The sequence below is a fragment of the Dermacentor silvarum genome, chromosome 8, assembly GCF_013339745.2.
Source record: "Dermacentor silvarum isolate Dsil-2018 chromosome 8, BIME_Dsil_1.4, whole genome shotgun sequence".
In the NCBI taxonomy this organism is placed as follows: Eukaryota; Metazoa; Arthropoda; class Arachnida; order Ixodida; family Ixodidae; genus Dermacentor; species Dermacentor silvarum.
Window position 1 is genome coordinate 34210798 of NC_051161.1, and position 24371 is coordinate 34235168.

Consider the following 24371-nt stretch of genomic DNA (forward strand, 5'->3'; position numbering starts at 1 on the left):
GGTCTCTTAGGGAGACCTAACTCGCGCAGCAATTATCTCGAGGCGTTGACTGCGCCGCCGCTGCCTTTAACGCGCCGCGTGGGTCGCTCGGTACCGAAAATTACCCTCGGAACAACCCCTACCCCCTCCCCCACCGGTGCGCACGAGCCATGGGCCCAGCCCGTCGTCGTTGGTGCGTAAAGCGGGGGGCAATTTGAGCCGCCCGAGCGCGCATGAACGGCTCCGCATGTCGCTACGGAACCACCCGACCGGGCCAGCTCAAACCTCGGATCCTCTTGCCGTACTCTCCTGCCCCCCTTCCCCTCCCGCGCCTTTTTCCACGCTGTCGACAAGTGCTACCATGGAAGCCGTGGAACGCCGGGTGCAACTAGGTCACCTGCACTTGATAGGTAGTTAAAGACGGAAGCGCAGTTATTCTTATTATTTTTAACATTTTCTTTCTCTCCCCTGATATTCTTGAAATCTTTTAAAACACGGCTTAGATAATGCCTAATTTCAGCGCTTATCAGAAGCGGAGAGTGTGCGCTAAAAGCGGGATAGCCAAGAATAAGGCTTCCATGGACAAAAAATGATTCGTGGTATTGCACCTTATTTTAGCGCTTACGCATTAGCGTCGGCAAGTAATCGATCGAGCTATTAGGAAAACAGGCTCCATTTTGCATGAAGGATGTGCTTGAGTGCGTACATGTCCCTATGATTGTGAGTGGGATTCCGTTTCTTTTCATTTCCTTTTTTACCCTGTCAAATGTTTAAGTGATCTACGGACAGAGTACACGGCGAAATGCTTGAAATAAAAGAGAAAATCAATAAATAGGGAGACGTGCTGACTCTCGAGCCAATCTCGAGTTGAGATCTGTAGAACACAATGGATCATTTCGCATCTTTCGTGGGGGGAGGCGTGGATTCGAGCACTACGATCCGGGAAGCTTTGGGATTTAAAAACACCCAAGACCGGGATAATATGTATACATAGAGTATTTATATGGATACATACCATAGAGTAGAAGGTATTTCTCACGGTTACTGCTGCGGTAGGGAAAGATGATGTGTATTATAAACAGAAGAAAAGTGAACGCACACATGATTGTGCACTGCACTCGAGGAGAAAGAGCTTCAGTTATAATGGGAACTCACTTCACTCACGTGCTACACGCCTTTGCGCTTCCTCACGTTTACTTGATACGGATAACTTTAAAAAAATGGGGGCAGCTTCACACTAGTGGTGCGAAGTCTAAGCGAGCAGCGAAGCTGGTGGCCCTTCCCTAGCTTTACTTGTCTTTTCATTAGCCCAAACTTGGTTCTCTCTTAGCTTTAACTTGCATGGTTGTCTGCCAGCTTTAACTTGGCCTTTTCATTAGTTTTAACTTGGTTCTCTCTTAGCTGTAACTTGGCGTTTCTATTAGCTCGGCTTTTCTAGGCTTTAGGTGGCGGTGCTGGGGAAACTCTGGATTGGTGCGAAGTCTTCGGAGTCGCTCTCGAGTGGAAGCGCGGCGCTATTCGCGCCGCTCCTCCTCTTTTTCGGGCGTGACGATCTTCCTCGGACGACCCATGTGTTTGGACGACCCTTGTCACAAGGCAAAGTGTGTCTCCGCGCCTCGGCGACGCGGAGCTATGTACTCTGGAGTGACGTCATTGCCTAGCTTCGCCCCCGCGCGGCTGTGGGAAGAAGCTAGGCAGAGCTACGGTGGAGCAGCGAGCAGCGCTGCTGCGGAGGTTAGGCAAGACGCTTGGCTTCAGCTTCCATAGCTCTCGCATCAGTCTTTCGGAAGCCACGAGTGTCCAGTTCTCTGGTCGAAGCCTGTAGAGCCATCGCCAGAGGCACCGGCTGTAGTCACGGACCGGGCGCGTTCGCAGCGAACGCGGGGAAACGCGGTCGGCATCGGCAGTAGTAGTGATTTTATTGAAAGAAGAAAATGACGCTTATTTCTGCTGCAGCAGTTCTACGCCTCCCACTATCACCTGCCTCACTCCTCCTCTCCCCCTTGCATCGGCTATGCTGCGCGATGCTATTTTTATACTCTGCTTTCACTCTCTCTCAGCTCTCTCTCTCCCCCAGGTCGGCGAAGTAGTAGAACGCAAGGAGGTGGTGTGCTCCGTTGCTAAGCGGCGCCCGTGGCGTCATCGCCAGGTGGAGGAGCTTTCTGCGTATACTACTGGACTACCTCCAGCTTAATCAGCTTCGCTGTTAAAAGAAGAAACAGACGAAGAACGCACACTGGATCCCTCCCCGCTATCTCCGTTCTGTGGTGAAGATGAAACAATTGACCATTTTTTTCTTATTCTGTAGAAGATTTGCACATGCAAGGAAAAGTCAGTCATTAAATTAGAGTAAAGTTTACTTTCACTCGGGGCCTATTCTCTTGGGCAATGTCACAAGGACGCTTGCTCAGCGGTTGAAGGGATTATAGTTATTTCAAGAATATTTCTGGTAAATTTATAATTAATAAATATTTTCTATTCTTTTCATTCTTTCCTAATTATCTGAGTTGTTTTCACGTAATTACTAATCGTCTTTTAATTCGATCCGCATCTTGGCCAATCCCTCAGTAGGCATGAGCCAGTGAGAGAGGGCAAACAAACAAGAATCTATGACCAGCAGCTGAGTCAGTTAATCGGCTATTTTTGGGAAGACAACCTACCCTTTGTTTAGGAAATTGTTCCTGGCCCGTTGACGGCGGCTCTTCGCTTATCCATATTATACGACGCGTTCCTTTGCGACCACCCATCTCCGTGCACTCCACCAAATTGCTACGTAATTTTCATTTGTGCATAATTTACGACGCACGCTCTTGGGCCGAGTATGCTAGGCTTTAGACAGTGTCAGACGAGCATCGATTGACCTGAGAAGACGCGCTGAGCGGGAGAATGATGATTGAGTGTGGCGTTGACTCGGCTCAATGTTAGGGTCGAACTGTCGATGCAAGCTATCTTCTCGAAGCTTCATTCTTTGTAAATGCGGACACCCTTACTTTTCTGGCAGTTTCTTGAACAAGTTTAAATATACTTAAAAAATAGGGCGACATCGTACTGCCGCTCTCTTTAAAAACTGAAATAGAAAAAGAGATACGTATGCTGTCTAATTCACTGAGGTGATTTATTTCAGCAATATCATACATACACACGTACATACATACATACATACATACATACATACATACATACATACATACATACATACATACATACATACATACATACATACATACATACATACATACATACATACATACATACATACATACATACATACATACATACATACATACATACATACATACATAATTAGGCCATATTTATCAAGAGAACGCAAACAAATGTCAAAATCGATGCGTGTCATCTCATAAACAGTCTAAAGCGGGCTGTATCCATAACTTTTCCTATCAGATGGCTCTGCAATTTTTTTAACACGACTCATTTAATAGAATGCTTTTCAATGCCCTATGGAAGTACGCGCCATCGCCAGTGGCACGGGAGTGTGTCCCTTTGATGCATACTAATATATTATTCTAACATACCAGCATACTATCTTACTATGCGTGATTTCGTGATACGACAACACTACTTCGAAGAAGTTATTGAACAATAGAACAGCGTTATAGCGCCTTTCAGTTTTCTGTTGTGATTTTTACACACTAATACATTGGGCAGATCTTCGGTCATTAGAGCGAGCTTGTCGGACGTCTCACCTCTTCAAGAATGGCACGAGCGCTCGATGGTAACACTGAATTCAAAAATGGCAGACACTTCACCGTACATCTCTGTTCTTTCTAAAACAGCCAATGCACCGAGCAATTTAAACAAGCAGTTCTTTTAGCCTTTCCTCCTCTACTCACTCAATTAAAGGGCGTTAGGAGAAAATATAGGGCATTGACCTCCTTTAAAAACCGCGCTGAGAAAATACAAACTTAGCGAAGATATATCCCGCGGCGTTCTCCTACGCTGATTCGGGGTGACCCAACCGTATAATTTATTCCCTTTCAGGCAGCGGCAATTGCATTAGCCGGGCAGCTTGAATTCGAGTTGGTTAATTAGAAGCCCTTATTCCTCCTTCAAGTTGTTGCCTTCCCTTTCGAGTGAGGACGAAAACGGAGTACGAGACGTTGTGAGAGTAATGACTTTTACAGAAGCGAGGCTAAAAAAGAAGTGAACATTGTTATTAGTATGCGTGCCAGAGCGCTTTGAAGCAAGATGGTTTAATTAACGAAATTCAAGGATCAAAGGAACTCATTCTCCTAATTAAGAAATACCCCTACTTTTGTTAGTGAGGAAGAATGTGGAGGTGGGGGAGGCTTTCTTAAAACGAGAGTAATTGTAATCTAACGAATCTATCACTCCATCGTATCGTGAAGGAAGGAGCAATCAGACTTGGCTAATTGCCGCGGATAACGCAGGCAGTACTCTCGAAGATAGTCATCACCCGAAATTTGCATGTGTTGCAACGAGTCTGCTGCCATGGCGGCAGCCGACGGAGTACGTCTGAAATTACATAGATTTGGGCTGTTTCTTGAAATTAGCATCTTTCCAAAGTAGCCCTATATCTTGCAGCATATCGGACGCTCACAAACTTTAGTCTCGCAGGATCCGCAAACACAGATAGAAAAGGGGAACTCGCGCAAGAAAGTTGGGCAAAGTTCTGACTGGTGTTGTAGAAGTCTGTTGCCAGACTTTGGGCCCAATGTTGCCAGACTGCCTGCCAAATTTGACGTGGAAAAACACCGTCAAATATAGCGACCGCATTCACGCCGTTTCCGAGGTGCACAGAGTTGCCATCTCCGGGTAGTACCTGATTTTTTCTCCATAACCCACGCGCTTTGTGTGGGCCTAGTTCTCCGACGGTACGAAGCAAAACCGATACGCGTCGCATAACACTCTGGCGGCTTTCTTGCGCGATGGCTGCTACGTATACGTGTTGAAGCTTTCGCTGGATCTGAAACTGAGACGCGTCGCACAATCCTCGGGGCGCTCTCTTGCGCTGCGCGCGCTGGCTGCGACGGCCAAATCGATCCGATCCGACCAAAAATTTACGAAGCTTGGCCGGGGTGCGGAAGTCAATACAGAAAAAAAAATTACGAAACTCGCTCCTGAAAGTTAGATTTATTAGATTTATTCCAATCACTTCTCTCTTTCACCTCTACCCCCTTTTTCTTTGTTTCCGGAACCCTGGCTACAGCGTATCCGGCTGCAACTATAGAACCCTGTGACTTACACTCATCTGCCGAAGATCCGAACGCCATTTCTGATACGTGCGAAAAGGACAAAGAGACCATCCGCCACCTGTCTTCATAGTGGAACCTCTCGTCGATATCACAGCTCTGCCACTGCAAGATCTAACAATCAGAAAGGCTTCACAAGAAGCCACTTTCGTTCGTTGTGGTCTTTACCGGATCCACCTTGCGTGATTAAATGACTTAACAGAAGTGATGGCGCTCTCCTACATCGCATCCGTACAGGGTCAGCGGGAACTCCAGCTTGGAAGCGCAAGACAGGACTCGTGTGTGCATTGTCATGCTCTCGGTGACATTGAACATTATAGTATACTTAGGTGTCTAGAATTTGAAGCAGAACCTAAGAAATTATTCGATGAACTCAAGCGCTAGACGGCACCACATTCAAGTGCGAGTGATATTTTGTTCGCGTGAGGAGACTGGATATTAAGGAGGGAGGTGCTTCGGCTCCTCTAAAGGTCCGTGATATGGTGTTGGGAACTGAATGGTGAGCCGTATTGGTCGTCGAGGTTCAGAGAACGCGCAACGTATTAGGTTCCGTGTCAACTTGTTTTTGATGCCTGTTGTTGTTAGTTGTATTGCGATGTGTTTCAGACCGTATCGCGGTTGATAGGTGGTGTTCAGGCGGAGAAATTGCCGGGAACATTTGCAAGGCTAGGTCCGCCTGCAGCGAGCAACACCCTCCTCCTCTTCCTTTTAGGCGTTAGATATGGCCGATTTAATATTCGAACCATGCATGCAACTATTAAAGACAAAGTTATCTAGAATGCTTTATCGGGGAGCCGGTCGGTGTCGCAGTAAACGATTCGGTATCCGTTCTCCAAGGAGTCGTTGTGTACGCTCACCTTAAAACTGCTTTACGAAAACCCTATCACAGAATTTTCCAGTTTTTAGCGTTGTCTCTGTAAATACGGTATCGGATTCGGCAGTCGGTTGTCGAAAGAAAACGGCTTCGGCTGTCGGCTGTCGAAAGAAATAAATGGTTTTGTTACCTTCTGCAACCCATCACTCTTCAGGGCCATAATGTCCAGGCTGAAGGATGACCGAAATCCTTGTGGGTCAAAGCTGATCTCTCCGGTCAGCCCCTGAAGGGTGATCTGCAAAATTCGAGGGGACGTCGCGGTTAGTTAGTGCATCAGCCGCGCTGTCGATTGATCAGTTGATGTCGCGCACCTAAATATAAACACACCAATGTTTCTCTCTCTCCTTTTTTGAAATATTGCGCTGTTCTAAATACGACCTTCGCGGCCGGGAATCGACCACGCGACATCGTGCTTATCGCGACGCCAATCCACCACAGCAGTTCCTTCGTCTATATCCACGTTCCGTGTAGCAAGGTGTACGTGCAACATTATCGCATTATTAATGCGTAAGCATTCTTTGGGGAGTACCCCAGCAAAATCTTTCTTACGCGAAAAGCATAATGCCTTGTATCTGCAGAAAAATGCGTTATTAGCGAAGTTAAGACATTTAATAGCTATAATAGTGCAAATGTAGATGATTAGTAGCTTTTAATCGATAAGGAACATTTGAAAGCCCGCCAAAAAAAGAAAGGATCAGAGAGATAACAGTTTTCGTCATGCCGCCTTGAAAGCTTACTTTTTCTCATTACTGGTTTGTGTGCAAAGAAGCCTGCTGTAGGGCTGCTGAGTATAAAAATAAGCATAACTGATTGGTACATGTGATAATAGTTCAAAAATAATAATAAATGATTGTTGGCGTTAGAAAAAAGCTGATGACGTCGCCGTCGCCTAGTCAAGGTCGTATCAGAAAAGGAAAAAGAGAAAATAAAATAAAAAAAGGCAGAAACAGCTGTGGCGAAACCGGTTGTGATGGCGTTCCGGCTCAGTTGATAAGATCGCTTCGAAGGGGCCATGTAGCTTCCTAACAACTCATATCCACACTATTAAGTACATAGATTTCATTTCCTTGGCACCGGAAAAGCGATGGCTAGACATGCATAAGCATAGAAAAGCAAGTAAGCAAAAGCGAACAGCTGAGCCAAAGAATGCTTACGGATAAGTAGACAATTACCAGAATGTCTGTAGCATTTTTACGCATTAGCTACGAAAGTAATGGTTACACTAAGACATACAAATAACAAAAAAATTGCCAGTTTGAGCTCATGCCGTGGCGCTGCGACTCTGTATTGTGGTCGCTCGTTCCGAGTTTCATTGGGTTACCTAAATCGCGGATGGCGCGCTTAGCTGCAGCAGAGAACTGTCTATAAATGAACCCGAACATTCCGAACTAGGAGATCTACTGAAACGTTCGCTGCGGGCGTGTTTTTCGTCCAAAACGGTTACAGCAAAGCAATCCATCGTCGATAAGGGCAACCGCAGCGTTATTGGGAAGCCTCGTCTTCCCACGTTGAATGTGAGTGAGTGTGATGAAGGGCGGCCCACCGAAAGGCCGGCGAGGAAGTGGGTGCTCACGTGTGTGAAACGTTGCACCGATGGGAGAGAATTGGGGAACTAGTGGAAAGAAAAGGTTGTGGAGGGGGAGGGGGAGTCGCGGCAGGGGTCACAAGCGTGGGAGGGGTCACCTAATTGCCCCCGGCCGCGCGTACCTTCTGGCAAAATTAATGACCACCGGCTCGCGCTCGTCTAGTATTACACAGCGTCGTCTGGCAGTGGCTCCCGCAACCACGCGGTATAGCTGGGCTGGCCGAAAGCTGATTAAGCTGCCGAAGGAGAGCGCACGATTTGTCACCATTTTTGCCAATTTCGCGCGCCTGGCTTGAGACCAGCCCACGGTGATGGAGAGCTTGCGGGGTAGATTGGTTCTTGTTTTCCTCTGGTTCTGGACGTTGCACTTACGCCGGAAACTCGCCTTCGGCATTTCTAATGATTACACTCTGGCTCTGGAAATCCTGGCGCTAAAGTCTGCGGTATGATTCTCATATCCCTTTGTCGTTATTTGCGCAATACCCTTCCTTTTATTTTTTTTTTTCAAGTAGTTATCAATGGTTTCGTTTAGTTCGATACATCTAAACAATATTTGGCGCTAATCTTAACGAATGAAAAAAAAAGATACTTCTTAGGTCGTTCACACTATTATTGCGGCTCTCAGCTGAATGTAGGTGGGTGATTTAGAAAATAAAAGCAAGAACAATGCTGCAGCCGCTGCAACTAGCTAGTTGTTGCTAGATCATTGATTTGCGTTGGCTGGTCTAAAAATACGCCTCTAGAAGGACGACAATACTGCGCATGTTGATTGCATCTTAGACTTGGAATAATTGGCAGCAAGGAAAATTAGTGTACTGATTATCATGACTAGAAGCTCAGTCGGGTGGTTCTAATTTTCCTTACGTGCTGCAGAAGCACTACAAGAGAGAAGGCTTCTTTTGTTGAAACGTTTCTGGAAGAAGACAAACAAATAGACATATACCGCAATTCTTTTGAAGTTAATGTAACAGAGGAGAATTCACAACACGCTTTACAGATGTAATAGCAAGCTATCAACTTCCAAACAAAGCAGCCAAAAGAACATTTAGATCTGATTCAGTTTGCCCTCCATATGTAGGAAACGTACGGAGAAAGAAAACGAAGCGCGAGATACCGAGCAGGGAGAGTCACGGAGTACAACCTTAAGACGATTTGTGTGGCCGCTGTCACGGCTCTGTCAAGTTGTTACGCAGTCATGCAGAGTGTAAGTGTCACATAAATAAAAGTGTACCTACACAAACACAGTGTCTGGTCAGGAGCATACTTACGGGCTTCATGAGGTTGATGAGGCTGCTCCCATCGGACGACGAGACGGCCATGTCGCATGAGATCACTGGGAAGTCTACTGCCTTGGACAAGTCCAACTGGTGCAAACCCATGGCAAACAGCTTCACAGCGTCATACATCAGCGCTGTCTCCGTCTGAAAAGTCGGTTTCGAGAAAGGCTATTTCCCACGCCACAAGCGCGAGTTGTATGGGTGGAAAGGCGAAAGAACAAAAAAAAAAAAAAAAAGTGGAGCGAGGGTCTTGTTATTGTAAAGGAAAACAGTTACTTATTAAAAATGCCGTTTGCTAGTTTTTATACATTGCATGGACGTTATCTCTATAAACACCTCTAAACTTTACATACACGCTGACCATCTGTAGTCCTTGAAAAAGCTTTGGGCATTCTGTGCGCTGTGAGCATATAGTTTTTCATGCGTTCAAACTGCTTGTGCTCTGTCGATAAACGCATTATCTCTTGCGCTTTTGTCATACATCTCTCAGCCCCTAATGTTTCTTATTATATCATGTGTTCTTGAAGGTTTATATGTTATTACTTTGAATGCCACATGCTGACACATAGATAGTGCCTGCGTGGTGCAACTGCGTGGTGTCATTCTGGTGCTTGTTCTCTCGGCCCCAGAACTCCTCAAATGATTCCTTCGAGCTTTTTTATAGCAATAACAAATATACGGGCGCTCCAGGTGCATTTTCACTGTCGTCGCATTCGTACAGTCCTGTTTAAATTCCAAAGAAGGCGAGAATGAGCAGTCCGCGCAGTGGTTGCGGGTGCAATATTCTTGTATAGAACTCACTTCCTTCGACCCAGTTTCCTACTCCCCTTGTTGACTCGATTCCTTCGGGACACGGACTCGATCTAAGTCTGGTGGCACACCCTTCGCTAAAAACGTACAAGATGCTCAGGATGAACGATTGCCGGTAGAGCATGCCAGGCTAAACTCCGCGTGATGCAGCCCCCACCACCACTACCGATAACAAAATCAAATTACATTGTATCCGAAGAAGAAATAAAATTAATTTTCAGCAGTTATTATAGCATTTTACTAAGGATCACAAAAGAACTCACTTGTCCAACATTTTCTTACCGCTGCGTCGGCGCTACGCGCTGCAGTTCAAGTGGGCTGATAAATGAAATCTTATTAGCAGCCCTTCAGCTAAAGCGGTATGGTGCTGGTCCCACCAAGATCTCCATTTTCTATCTTACCATTCTTCTGAATTTATGAATTTACATTGTCGTCCATGGTTCGCGCTAACAAATTACCGATTCTCAAAGAAATGTATTGCCATAAGAAGTCCACCTCATTCCGTTCTTTGCAATTTCAACCTTTAGTCCACTAATACTGCAGCCGTCCTTTACTGCCGCGCGGATTCCTTCATCTTACCTCTCTTATCTCTAAAGCAGAAGAATGCGGACAGGGTAACAACGTAATCATTTTCCTTTACCTATAGTCTGCGACTTTCCAACAAAACGTGCTCGATATTTACAGACCTCCTTCCACATGCTATGCATGATTAGTCGTCATAGGCGAGCTTCTCCCACAACACCGCGTGTGACGCGTGGCGCCATCGTTGCGCAGTTCCCTGAATTACGGACGTCGATAAAGCCCGGCTAAGGATGACCTCGGAGACCACCCGCCCGGCCCAGCGCTGAAATCGAGCGTTTCGTCGACGCATAAACTACGCGCTTGCCCTATCAGTACGTGCGATATAATTGAGTCAGAGACTCGGGCACGTATTCACAATAGCTCTTACGCTACAGCTGTTCGTGAGAGAACATTTAAGCTAATCCTGATGCTGGCTTTATCATTAGCGATGGCGTTAGCCCCATTACAAAAAAAAAGCACTTGCGAACGAAGAGATTTGTGAATTCGGCCTCTGCCGTCTTGAATGGCTATTTTCTCAGCGGCCGACTCATCTTTCAGACCAGGACGAGCGCTGACAGAAATTCAGGAACGACATCTCTCACTCTATGTGGATTTCATATTTGCTTTTACCGTCTTTAAGGATGCTTAATCAACAGCGCCACTATCGGCTTGAGAGGTCATTCTAGGCTCTTATCTGCGAAAAAACGTAATTCATTCCCGACAAAAGGCTCTAGAAAAACAACCCTAGCGGGCCTCGCGGAAAGCTGAATTTTGCTCCACTATTGTAGCGATGATTTATTTTCTCAGAACATGCAAAGGACAATGAAAAGCAAGCCCTCATTTTTCTTTCGGTAGAGTATCGAATTTCGTCCCTGCTTCCAAAGAAACCTCGATTGCGTTTCAAATAAGGCCCATTTTTTTGCACAGGAAAAGAATAAGAAAGTAGTGTTTGCTTTTGCTTAAAAGACCATTCTCGAAGAAATAGTAGGAGACTTCCCTCGTGGTAATACAGCGGTTCGGTCGCCCCCAGCTCTGGACCTACAAGCGTATTTTGCGGCTCAACTTCTGTAGAAACAAGCCAAGATGCGTTTGCCCGTCCACCTCTGCTTCGTTCTTCTGTCTCCACAAAAAAAAAAAGTATTAAAAAAACAGAAAGTAAGAGAAGTTTTCTCAGTGTCCAGAGCTTCACGTGGGTGTTGAGTGTCACAGGTTACAAGAAACCTGCTTTTGTCTCCCTCGATGTAGCCTTAAACTTCCTTTATTGTGTACTTTTTCTAAGCAATTCGAGAACCACAATTCCACGAAAGGCTTCGGAACACCAGGACAGATCGACAACATAGCGTTACACGACTCTTTTCCTTTTTTTTCCTGTTAAAAAAGGACAATGCGCGTGAAAGCACAAACATGATTGCTGACCGACTGCAGTAATTGGCCTTATTGCTGAGTCGGAAACCGGGTTTAAAATGACGCGGTGTGAGCAAAAAGAGCACCTAGTAACCTGATCGTAAAACTGTGCTGTTTTCAAAGTGAAACAGCACCCTACTGGATGATTTTATGGCCTCCCTCTTGAACGGAAATAACCTCAGTCACAATAGAATCGATTTTTTTGAAATCTAGAGATCGTATGTGACGCTTTATTTGCAAACGATATAAAACTGCCATTCACCATAAAGTGAAATTGAAAGGAAGAAAGCGTTCGAAGCGGGGGAATACAAGAAACAGAATGGAAGTACTTAAGCCCATTTCAAGCGAAGCAACGAAAACGGCTGTAAGGTCATGGATAGTCGACCATGTTAGTATATCTCAACCCTGCGTCACACATTCTTGGCCGGCACACTTAACGCTCTTTAATACAGGCAGGTTTTATTATAAACGTTTAATTAATAAGGTTAGTGCACACATTACGACTGCTGCGTTCAAGCTGTTCACAGCTCAAAATGTGCCTGTAGTCCAAGAAATTACTAGAGGTGTGCGAATATTCGATATTTCGAATACGGATAGAAAAGACTTTCTATTCAGTTCGAATTCGATTCCAGAATTCCTACTCCGACATTGTTGAGTATTCTCTTCTCTTCTCTTCTACTGGAGCGTGTTAATTCCGAATGGTTGTGCCGCAGGACCTCCGCGGATGCTGCAGAGAGGTACCAGGGTTCCTATTCACAAAAATCTTCTACGATAGAATTGTTCGCAAAAAAATTCCAAGCTATCCTGGTGTTGGACACATTATTAGCGGAGGCGCCGGTCAATGACAGAGAGCCCATACGAACAGAAACCTTTGTGAATGCGGGCCTAGTGTCTGAGCGAATACACACAGCTACCAAGTTCTGCACAATAGCTACCAGTCATTCAATGAGAATGCCTCGCCGATTAGGTAGCCCATGAGTTTCAGTTCAGTTGCGAACAGCATTATAGCATTACAACACGGAATAATGGCGCCTGTTTTATCAGACTGACATCAGCGGAGATTTATATTTCACCTTATTAAAACAATAGTGTTAAGGACCTCACGTCGCTGAAATTTCGGTGTCGGCAGCTTTGGCCGTCAGAAAAAAATCAGCCCGAACCATGCATCGCGGACCACGCTGGCCCTCCACGTGGCGCATAGGCGTTACTGAACTGATTGAATTTGTCAAAGTAAAATGCATCGAAAAATTCGTAAAGCACGGCTTACACACAACCTATATACATTGTAATTTGAATATACGAGAAAACTTAATTCTGTCACGCGGTAACTCATACACAAACCGCTTTTCTAGCTGCCGTTTTAGCTCTGTCTTAGTGGCCGTTAGGGCATAAAGCGCCAGAGCGCGCGCTCGCTCTTGATACACGTGTGATGGATTCGGATCAATGACGCTATCGCGTTCTACACTTAAAGGCGAAGCTTAAGCGTCCTTCAAATTTTTAGGGGTGCTTGAATAGGGAAGTTTTCGACTAGAAAATAATACGAACATACGAGAAAAAGGACCTCCGATTAACAAACGGAATCTCAAATAAAGTATTTCTAAAGAAGGTGAAATATATAAGTTCTCGAAGAATCCATTTGTTACAAAAAAAAAAAATGGGGCGTATATTCATTATCTGACACGTGTATGCAACCAATCAGCAGATTGAAATAAAGGAACAACTGCTTTAGGCCAGCATTACAAGGGCTGTAATCCAACAAGGGAATAGCACGTTATTTAGACGCACGTACAATGTTGTGTTCGTTGAAGGAGAGAACTACCGGCACCACACATTGTATTAAAGGGGGGCCAACATAGCGAGTCTGAACAAATAATTAATCGAGGAAACAAATTCGTATTACAGGTTGCTTAAAAGTAAGCCATTCTTATTGAACGACTTGAAATTCGTGGATTCGTTGGGAAATGAGAGTGCTTCTGCGCTACAATAGCAGCTTCCCTGCAGCAGAATTATTCGTAACAGCCCCCACTTCCATAGTTCTCTCTCCTTGAGACTTAAAGAAATGATCTTATTCCGAATATTCGACAATTTCTAATAGTGAGTTGTACAATTGAATACAAATACAATGAAGAAAATATTATATTCGTATCCGAAATTCGCATATTTGCACACCCCTACTTTATTTAGAAGCGAGAAAATACAGGGTGCTTTTTTTAGCTGCACCAAATTGTTAAAATACTAAAAATAAATATCTTGGTCACGTTATCTTTACCATTCGAGTGCACCGATTGGCGGCCTCTAGATACAGAGCAATTTCCGCACTTACGTGCGTAATTCGCGAGGTCACGCTAAGTAACTTTCTCATTATCAACAATAGGGGACTACAGCAAATGAGTACTTTGGGGCCCGTCCTCGACACTACCTAGCCCAACGATCAAATTTTGAATAGCAGAGTTCATGTGGGAGCTACGCGAACAATAAGTTCCCATTGTCAGGCTGCTTGGAACTGAAACTGGCCGCTAAAAGAGCGTCTGTGTCGTCGATGTCGCCGCCCCCCTGCCTTTCGTCACGTCTCCGACGTCACCGCCGGTCCGGCCCAACGAATAGCTTGCGTTATCTCCTTGCTCCCTGCGGCGTTCGCCGTCGACGCTACAGACTGATTTGACGCCGTGCCTGCAGTATCTAGAGTGTACCATTGTCTAGTACACTCTAGCAGTATCTAAAAGCCCAAGGAGTGGGGTTGGCGCTACAGCGCAACGTGGCGCCCGACGGAATGACGAAGTAAATTTGGCGGCCCACCGGCATTGAAGCGTTAGGCCAACGCCGCAGAAAGCAAGGAGATAACACAAGCTGCTCGGTGGGCCGGACCGGCGGTGACGTCGGAGACGTGACGAAAGGCAGGGCGGCGGCGGCGACATCGACGACACAGACGCTCTTTTTGCGGCCAGCTTCAGTTTCAAGCAGCCTGCCAATGGGAACTAATTGTTCGCGTAGCTCCCACATGAACTCTGCTATTCAAAATTTGATCGTTGGGCTAGGTGGTGTCGAGGACGGGCCCCAAAGTACTCATTTGCTGTAGCCACCTAGTGTTGATAATTAGAAGGTAATTAGCGTAAATTCGCTAATTATGCACGTAAGTGCGGAAATTGCTCTGTATCTGGAGGCCGCCAATCCGTACACTCGCATGATAAACATAACATGACCAAGGTTTACATTTTTCTAATTTTAAAAAACTGGTGCAGCTAAAAAAAAAAAACACCCTGTATATTCGCCATTTGAGTCTATGTTCGAAAGTCGCGTTTCTCTAATATTCGTACTCGAGTGGATTCAAAAATTCGTATTCGAGTCGATTGATAAAACTGTTCGAACAACCCTTATAAGGAATACTGAAACTCGCCGCAGTTGGAAAATATTTGCAGAGAAATCAGGCGCACGTTTCGACTAATAAACAAGACGTGCACAAGTCGGCACGTCGGTGGTTGTGTTTTAGGCATGGTTACGCTCCCTGCATTAATTACACTAACGGGCATCAGACCGTTTTCTAGGTGGACCACCATTACGGCAGTGCGTCCAGTTAGCGAATAAGAACGATGTCAGTCGTTGCATGTACGGGACACCAACCCGCTGGTACGCCAAAAATGGCAAGGTGGCGCCACTTTCCTTCCTTGTAGTTTCTTAACTCTATTCCCTTTATGTGCTCATGAATAATTCCGTCAACCGCTTTAGGTATCTCTGCTTCCGTAGAATTCCAGAGAACGTGTCAACCTCGTCTTTTTACAGTACCACGATATACGCAATGAACGAAAAGTGTTCAAAAACGTCTTTCATTACACGTCCCAAGGCTACCACTTCATCTTCCCGAACACTATCACATGTGGATACGTATTAATTCGAGTCACATCAGGCCAATAGTCACGCCCCGATGGCACTGCATGTAGGCGAGCGTTTATTGAACACTGTGAGACAAAAGCTGTTTCATCATTTCAGATAAACTCTTGTGGTTTAAATAAACATTACCATCCTCCAAGCCAAACTAAAGGAATAAAATAAAGCTTCTGAGATCACCTTCTACAAGCGAAGGGAGGTACTTTCAAGTACTAGGAGGCTATAGCACATTGCCACACAATTGCAGGAATTCTCGGAACACAGTCGATCACTTTGCTTAGCCTTCAGAGTTCACACTGAAAAGATGCCACTCTGAAGTAGACAACGCATCGTTTGTCTCGAGTAGGTATGACGTCTGGCGGCTGCACACGTTTCTTTTGAAGGAAGAGCAATGCAAATCGGCGCGTCAAGTCATGCTGTGCATCGACTCCGCATGTAAAGGAGAGCGCTAAACGCCGTGTTTAGTTGGAGTGCGTTAAGCCCTTTTCCGACTACACTTGTATAAAAGGTGCGCTACACTACTGTCGCACTCAACATAGATGTACGAGTTTCTGCGAGCTAACATTCACGCTTACTTCGCGTTTATTTGAAAAGAACATGATTTACTAGCACAGTCTAATGTTAGCCGTAGCGATAACTAAGCTCAATTGTTCAAAAACTTCTTTATTATAAAGTGCACGTTGTTCTAACCATGACTCATTACTTGGGCTGCGTTCATTCTATTGAACTTTGAACAGTCAGTGACTAGGTTTAGGCAAATTGCTGCAGCCATAATTAAGGGCCGCGGTGCAGTCAAATTAATCGTCAAGCACCTCCTTTTTTTTTCTGCGAGACCTTTTCTCTTGATAAGACGCAAACAGTCAAACTTAATTACAATATCACGCTACTTGACAACTATTACCCGAATCAATCTTTCTTTGTATTAAATCTGTGTGCTACAAGTGCAACGGAACAAGTCAAACATCGTTGTTTGAGCTCACATTTGCGACCGTGTCTGACAAATTTTTAGCGGACGTTTGCAACCATGTGTTTCTTACACTAGCGATAGAAAAACCGTCGAGTTTGCAAAACAAGCCCTTTCATTAACGGTCGAGTACGTTTTGTTTTCTTTGACAGTCACTTGTATATTTACTTGAGATTCAACACTTTCCGCACGAGCGACAAATACTATATAAATGTATCCGGCTCAAAATCAACCAAATTAAGGGAAGCAGTCTCAAACGAAGATGCGTAATAAAGCTAACGAAGCACTTCGACTTTTGAATTTTGGCATGTGTTCTTGCACTTTCACGCCTGCTTTGTGACCGCTGGGCATCAGCAAGCTACGTGAATTAGTGATAATTAAAATCGCCCGAGGTTCTCGTTAGCGCGGTAAGTGAACTTGGTGCAGAGATGATTTTCCACCTTTTATGCGTTCGCACTGAAGAACTGAAGAACAAATTCAAATCTGAATTCCTAAACAGAAAAAAAGACACCGAAAAAATTTGGAGGACTTTGAAGCTTCGCTTTTAAGAGTGGAACGCGATAGCATTAAAAAATCCCTGACTGCTTCTCACGGTTCCCGACGACTGCAGCTTACGCAACCATAATGGTTACTGGCAAACACTGGAGGCGAACGCTATGCACGTAGGCGAGCTTTCTTGTAGAAACGCAGCCTCTTCCGTGGGCCGATCCCGGAGATAGCGCACCACCGCGCCAAACAAATTACATCATTTTTTTCAGGTTCCCGTGTTTGTTTCGCAATTTGATTATTTCACTCTGCGAAGATTTAACATAAAAGGCATGCGCTGTGGGTGTTTTGTTTTATGACATTTGTTTGTGGGTTGTCATTCTCAAAATTCCGAGGAATAGCTTTGTCAAGAATGTGAGACAAGGTATTAACAACATTTGTGATAGAATGGTGTAGCAATATAACCCGCATATACCACACGTAATATACGAAGGCGTGGCATATGCATATACCTAAATATATTCGGAGGGCCTGCATGGTTGGGGATGATTATCTCCGCCACCCGCCGACATCGCACGCCGACGCCAATTGCCGACGCCGGATTTTCTCCGACACGGAGCCCTTAACGAAAACGGGACGAAACGAAACGACAGCAATACTTAACCGCCCGCGCGCTGGTACAGATTATTTTATTATCGACGAAAAGTTGGAATCTCTCGCTAATTCGATGGTTCCGAGATGCAGGTCACCCGTTGCTAAGATGAGGTAACGAACTAGATGTGTACAACTAGTTGCACATTAAGGAGCTTAGTCATGAAACTACGCTATTATTTTATTATAACGGCAGCACTCACATTACCAAAATTGCTTTAGGAATGGAGTCAGCTGTCAGCGTTGCTGGAGTACATGATGTCAATAATTTTAATAAAACACGGAGCAAGCGAGCACACAATGATTGTAAGTCGAGAAGAGTGGCTGCACGCAACTTTTTTAATTACCTTAGCGCGAGAAAGACATTTTAACGCTGCGGGGGAGACAATATCGAGCATTCTAGTGTAAAGGGCTTACCAGAACTGAGTCGACAGGAAATGGAACGCAGTATAGACCAAGCTTGCAACACGTAGAAGGCGCTGACTTTTGTGTAGTTGTGCACGTCTCTTTTTTTTTTTTTTTTCAGACAAGCCGAATAAGCACTTCTTTCGTCTATAATTTGTAAACTCATTTTCCTTTCATAAATCGCGAGTTAGCTGCTGTAGAGGTGGTAGGGTTAGTCCGAGTACCCGAATGCTCGGTGGGACTGGCGCCTTGCGGTCCATTCGGGAGGACATCATTTCCCAGTCCTTGAGAAATCCCTGCAGCTCTGGACTATCCACGTCCACGAGTCGGTAGCCAGTAATCTTGGTCTGGCCGTACTTGAATTCCTCCAAGTCCACCGTGTGCAGGTCCTGTAGCAAGTGAAGAGAGAGAGAGAGCGCGCGAGAGAGAGGGAAGGCAAGGAGGTTAACCAGAGACGAGTTTCCGGTTTGTTACCCTGCAAGCGAAAGTACTCTGCAGGAGAAGGAAGTGTTCATGCATTCTGCGAGAATGCCTCCTGTGCAGGGCAAATCATTAATGTTTAAACATTTCTGGCCGAGGTACGCGTTGTAAATGACGCTATATACTTCATCGCTGAAGGTGCTCACTGAAGTTTCCCTGTAATTGCGAAAGAGCTAGAAGAGAGATGCGCACAGAAAGCACAGCTCGAAATAACGCCGTAGAATTGGAGAGAGCGCGATGGTGTTGGGAATTGGTGATAGCAGTTTGCAGTTCCTTTCCGTGTCCGAAATTGTGTGAATTTCCGTGACCAGGAATACGCTGTTCTTATGTGACCTCTGTTGTGATTGTATTTATGAGAGCCGACGTTACATTCTAGTGCATTCGATGTGACCTGTTTTGTGAGCTCTATTTTCTGCATTTATATGAGGTGTCTTTACGTTCGAATGTGTTTTATGTGATATCTGTAGCGGGCAGATTTTGGTGCACGTATGTCAAGTGACTTAAAGTATGACTATTTCGCTCCTGTTATATTTATTTTGTTCAGAGCCAGCAGGCCCGCGAGGCGGCGCTGAGACAAGATCTCGACGTCCCTTCGTGGGAGACCTGAGCCCGGGTCGTCAAAACTGCAGGGTAACTCAATAAAGTTATTACCATTCATCAGAACCGGCTTGTTATTTTATTCTTATTATGCATCTGTTCTATACAAAAACGAGCAGCCGGCGCTGATTAAAGGCTCCAACATCTCGTAAATATCGCGCATTAAAAAAGAAAAATTGGGGAGAGGTCGACTTACGCAACATCGTTCCATGAATAGCCACCTGTGATGTGCACTTAAGGTAGCATGTCGGGAAACGCAGAAGCGCGCGATAACGTGTCCTTGAGGACAGAACGTGAGACCTATACAGATGATAGTGCCAACACAGAGGCCGAAGGATGCTTACGTAAGGACGACTGGATGCTAATGACCACCGTAGTCGCCAGACTCGCTAATCCAGACGATCCCCATGGCTCAATAGTAAAGCTGAAGGCGTTATCGTGTCATTAACGTGCTATTTGGGTTCGTCATTCTAAAGGTGGTGTGATTTCTCAAGACTGACAGTCAGACATGAACTATCGACGTTGGCAACTGTCTTGAAATAACAAATTACAGCTTTCGAGCTTGGCGTCAATTGGCGCAGATGACGCCTTCTCCAAGAATGTACTTGTGCATCCTCGTGGTATCTGCAGGTTAATATCACGAGATGCTAACGGTTAGTGCCGAAGGTCAAAAGTTCGAGCTGTTGTACTATCAGTTTCAAAAATTTGTACAAGTATACCCGCCACGTTCATCTACACAAGTGCAGACAAAATGTAAAGCAAGGTCGACTCTGCAAGAGGAGGTATAGGCGATGATTATGGGGCATTTCCCTGTACAGTATATGATATCCTTTGCTACTTGAAAAATCTATAACTCAAAACAGCCACGCTCTCCACCTGCAACGTATTCGAAATATTGATCAATCTATAGTCTTGTTGCACATGTTACATAAGTTCTGTTACGATCACCGCCACAGGGCACCTATTACTCTCCTGGTTCCCTAGTGCTTCTATGGTCAGTGTGTTGAAGAGCTTGTTTCTGAGCGAAGATCCTACGACGCGGCAACTGTTCAACCAAGCAGAAATATTCAAGAAAGTGTACGGGAGGAAGGACGACACTTTAGCTTAATCGTAGAGCACAACACGCGTAATGCGTGTTGTGCTCTACAATTAAGCTGTTGGTTCGGCTCCCATCTGGAGCATGTTGTTTTTTCATCCACTTTCATTTTCCTTTTCCCTATTATTTCTACATTTCTGTTCAACATAGTTGAGTTCCTCAGCTTTCTCTGGCTTCATTGTCTGTTTACTTTACACGGTTGCAAGAATAAATTATTGAACACAATGGATCCCTGTATTCTTCTCGCTAATTACTATTCAAGGTCCGCATTCATAACATCGGATGAGAGGAAGAACTCCCACTAGACTCGGCAGACACGGTGTCGAGGCAGACACGCCAGACACTCGGCAGTCGAGGTGCATTTGCGAGCGATTACGGAGCTGCACCTTGAGCCCACGAGACAGTCGGGTGACTTCCATAACTAAATGTACTGCGTCAACAATTGCGAAACGCCACAGGCGGAAATCTATCGAAATAAGCGTATTACCAGCAGGTCGCAAGGCAAAAGCCGGCGGAACAAGCCAAGCACGCTCCCATTTTCATGAGTCGATTAGCCAACGTGTTTTCCCAGTAGCATGATGTGACACAAACTAGTTGAGCGAATGGCAATAAAATGGGGGTCTATAGTTCTTTAGCGCCGACTGTAGACAATGTGTTCATGGCATTTTACATCGCGATGCTTAACGGCTGCCGCGGGAGATGTGCTGCTGTTAAGCCGCGAAACACACGCGCCATCCATGGAAATGTGAAGATCCGTCCCAGTAGCTAACAAGACCCGTTTGTACATGCGCTAACCCTCCATTCATCTTCGTTACACCGTCTTCATTTCCTCCATTCCCTCTACATAACGGTGCAGGCTGAACGTGAAGGTACAGTCAAGGTTTTAAACAACGACGGCAAAATAAACGAACCACACTAGATAAATCTGCCGGTGCCGCGTAACTCCAATTTCTGTACACTGCTCGCTAAAACAAAATGGGGCTCTCCGAAGTCGTGCAATGAAAGCTACAGCGTTCGTGGCGACGCCATCAGCTCGCCCGCTCGCTATACGGAGTGCAAACTTGGCGACACGTGGGAGAAAGGATGGGCGGTGTAAACGTCGTTGTCAGAGTAGCAGCGGCGCTTTTAGGAGCCGAGCTATACAACAGGCTAGGACGAGAAGAAAAAAAAAAGAAGGAACAGACTAAGCATCGGCTTCAGGCAGAAGAGCTGGCAGAAGAGCCGGGCCACCTTCAACAACGTGTATCTGGGGCCCTACGTGACAAGCTGCCATTTGGGAGGCGGCGAGCTCCGGTCGAAGGAGGGTGAGCCTTCGCGTGAGCGCCGCCGCTGAGCAAATAGATTGGAGTCCGGAGAAGAAACAAGCCGGGCAACGGAGGGAGGAAAACGCCACAAACATGCGTGCGCTTCGCTTCCCCGCCCACCGCTTTGCCCCTGCAAGGCTGATATGATTTGCGGAGAAACGCGATGGGTGCAACATGGTGCGTTGTGGGAAAGTGGCACTCACCAGCGATGTAATCAGGTAACTGTGGCTTTCGGTGAGCATGCCAACTTGCTGCGCCTGCAGTTTGTTTTTCGGTGCGGATAGGGTCGGTGAAAGAAACGGGAGGAAGGAAAGAAGAGGGAAAAGAGAATAGAACGACGTGAGTTAATTAGACGCCACATTTAGCGGTCCTTTTTTCGCCGGCGCGTCAGGTTTTGAGTACGGACGTCCTGGCTTTTCCATAGGCTCTTGTTTATCGTAATGCTCGCGTTGTGGTAGGATGTCACAATTCATTAGCCTTCCCTGCCTGCGTGAGACTGTAACTTAATTTGCTAGTCACCGTGTTCCGTCGTTTTTGTTCGTCACGCAGTGTGCGGAGACAAATATCCCGTCAAAGCAAGCTCTTACATCTGAAGCAGCGGGCAGTTATAAAGACAGGAACACATTAGTTGCATCGCTGTGGTTCTGCCACCATAGCTCATCGCAGAACTTAATTTCACATTAGAATTGTCTGAAAATATAACAGTAACTGGATAATGATGCCTGTGACAACGTTACGGCTGAGTAGCAATACACTGTAATGTTCTTCAGCGTGTGTAACAGATAACGATAAACAGCGGTACGCGTTAGAATATGGCATGTATGCTCGTCGCTCTCGCTTTGTTGGCTGCTTGATGCCAATTTATGTGCATATATTACAGAGAACCTGACTGACGATTGCGTTACTTACTGACGCTGGGTCACTCATTACACATTACCAGCAATAGGACATGGGGCAACTTTCCTATTCGGAGGCAGGGAAAGAAAGTTGAACTATTATTGAAACAAAATGCAGCTAACACACACCCACGACGATGTAATGAAGGGGTTTACGGAACACCCTCTGACACGGTAGAAACAATTTTATTCATCACAAACAATGACAGTGTCTCAAAATGAGTATAAAAAAAGAAGACAGTCTGGAATCGCTGATCATGAAAATGACTGAACAGATGGCAATCCACATTGGCATATATGTGCAATCCCTTAGGCGCATATTTTCAGGAACATATATGAAAGCTGCTTTGCTGTTTACCATCCTGTATTCTGAGCAAGGATACTTAAACGTCCATTTAGTCGCACTTATGGTCAGTCGTAAGGTTTATCATTCCTGCAGACCCAAATGTCTAATGCCTCGGTTTCTTTAGTCCCTCTCCTCGTGGTTTAGCGCCCGAAATCCCGAGAACAACGTCTTGTTGAAAAGGAACAGCGACAAGACGTCAACACAACTTTACAAACCACAAGCAAAGATACCGCATTCACCACTCTGACTTATGCTTCAGCGTTTACCAAAAGCTTACGTATATAGCGTGTCGGCAGTCATGACCATATCGGGACGTCGGTGCGAGGCTATCTCACCGCACTTATTTTGCAGAAAGACAACAATGCATTGGACAGGAATAGAAGAACGGCAGACAACGGCACTGCCTAACAACCAAATGTTTATTCGAACGACTGATATCGGACGCCTTCTACTCTCGAAGAAGTGGCGATGCATCCGTAAGCTATGCATTTATTTCACTCCTTCCGAAGGAAATGTCATTCCTATCGCAGTAATTTCGTCCCATCAGGTCCAGACATGCTTCTGCTCTGTTTAAATTATTTTAATTTATTTAGAAATATCTCACAGGCTCCTTATACCGGAGCATTCTGTGAGGGAGGGAGATAGATATCAAAAGTTATTTCATTATTAAAAGCTTGGTATAGCGTCAGCATTACGAATGCGAACACTATATGTTGCTGCTTGGAATAATAAACAATTGGTCTTTAGACAACACCATTATCTGTTCCTTCCTCACTTCCTGTTTATTGCACTATTTAGTTTCTGCTTAAGTTATGATCAAACCAGCCCAACTACGTACGCTTCTACACTGGTCGTCCTGGGAGCATTTTGTAAAGCAAGTGAAAACAGTTTGCAAATTATTTGTCTGCCACTCGCTCACGTGTTTCAGGGCAGTGAAAAGGTTTTCCCTCTTGACGTCCAGCACAACCCGTGTTTCCTTTGTCTTCTTGATCTTCCAGAAAAGGTCCCGGTACGGCTGACCAGAGTGAAACTGGTACATCTGGATGTGCCAATCGTTGCCCCGGGCCTCTTTCAGAAAATCCTGAAGCCTTATGATACCTGAGGAGAAAAAAAAACACACACACACACAAAGTAGAGCATTATAATGAGAACAAAGGGGTGGATATGACCTACAATAAAAGAAAGCTGGGCGACATTGTCTGACTTCATAATTGATATGCATGTTCATAGCTCGTGTGTATGCTTCATAATAGTACATAAAAGTGGCGTGTTGGACGAGTTGGTACAGGTATATTTGGTGAGGGTATGCCAGCTAACGGTCAGGATAACTAGAAAAAAATTTGAAGCAACACACAGAGAAAGGAACACGAAGGGTTCTGGTACTCTTCCAGCATCCTTCCTCTTCCTTTCTCCGTGGCTCGCCTCAGGGGGTTTTCTAATCATCCTTTCCGTTTGCTGGCATACCCTTACCGAGTTCATAATAACAGTTGGGATCAAGAAATTTTAAGGCCTGGAGCTAAATATGATTCGGTGCCGCTGT

The 24371-nt window shown here is 45.4% G+C and overlaps 1 pseudogene; it reads right to left on the reverse strand.

The window, feature by feature from the left end:
• Positions 1 to 24371, reverse strand: part of LOC119461003 (glutamate receptor ionotropic, kainate 2-like) — a 310204-nt pseudogene that overhangs the window by 34590 nt on the left and 251243 nt on the right.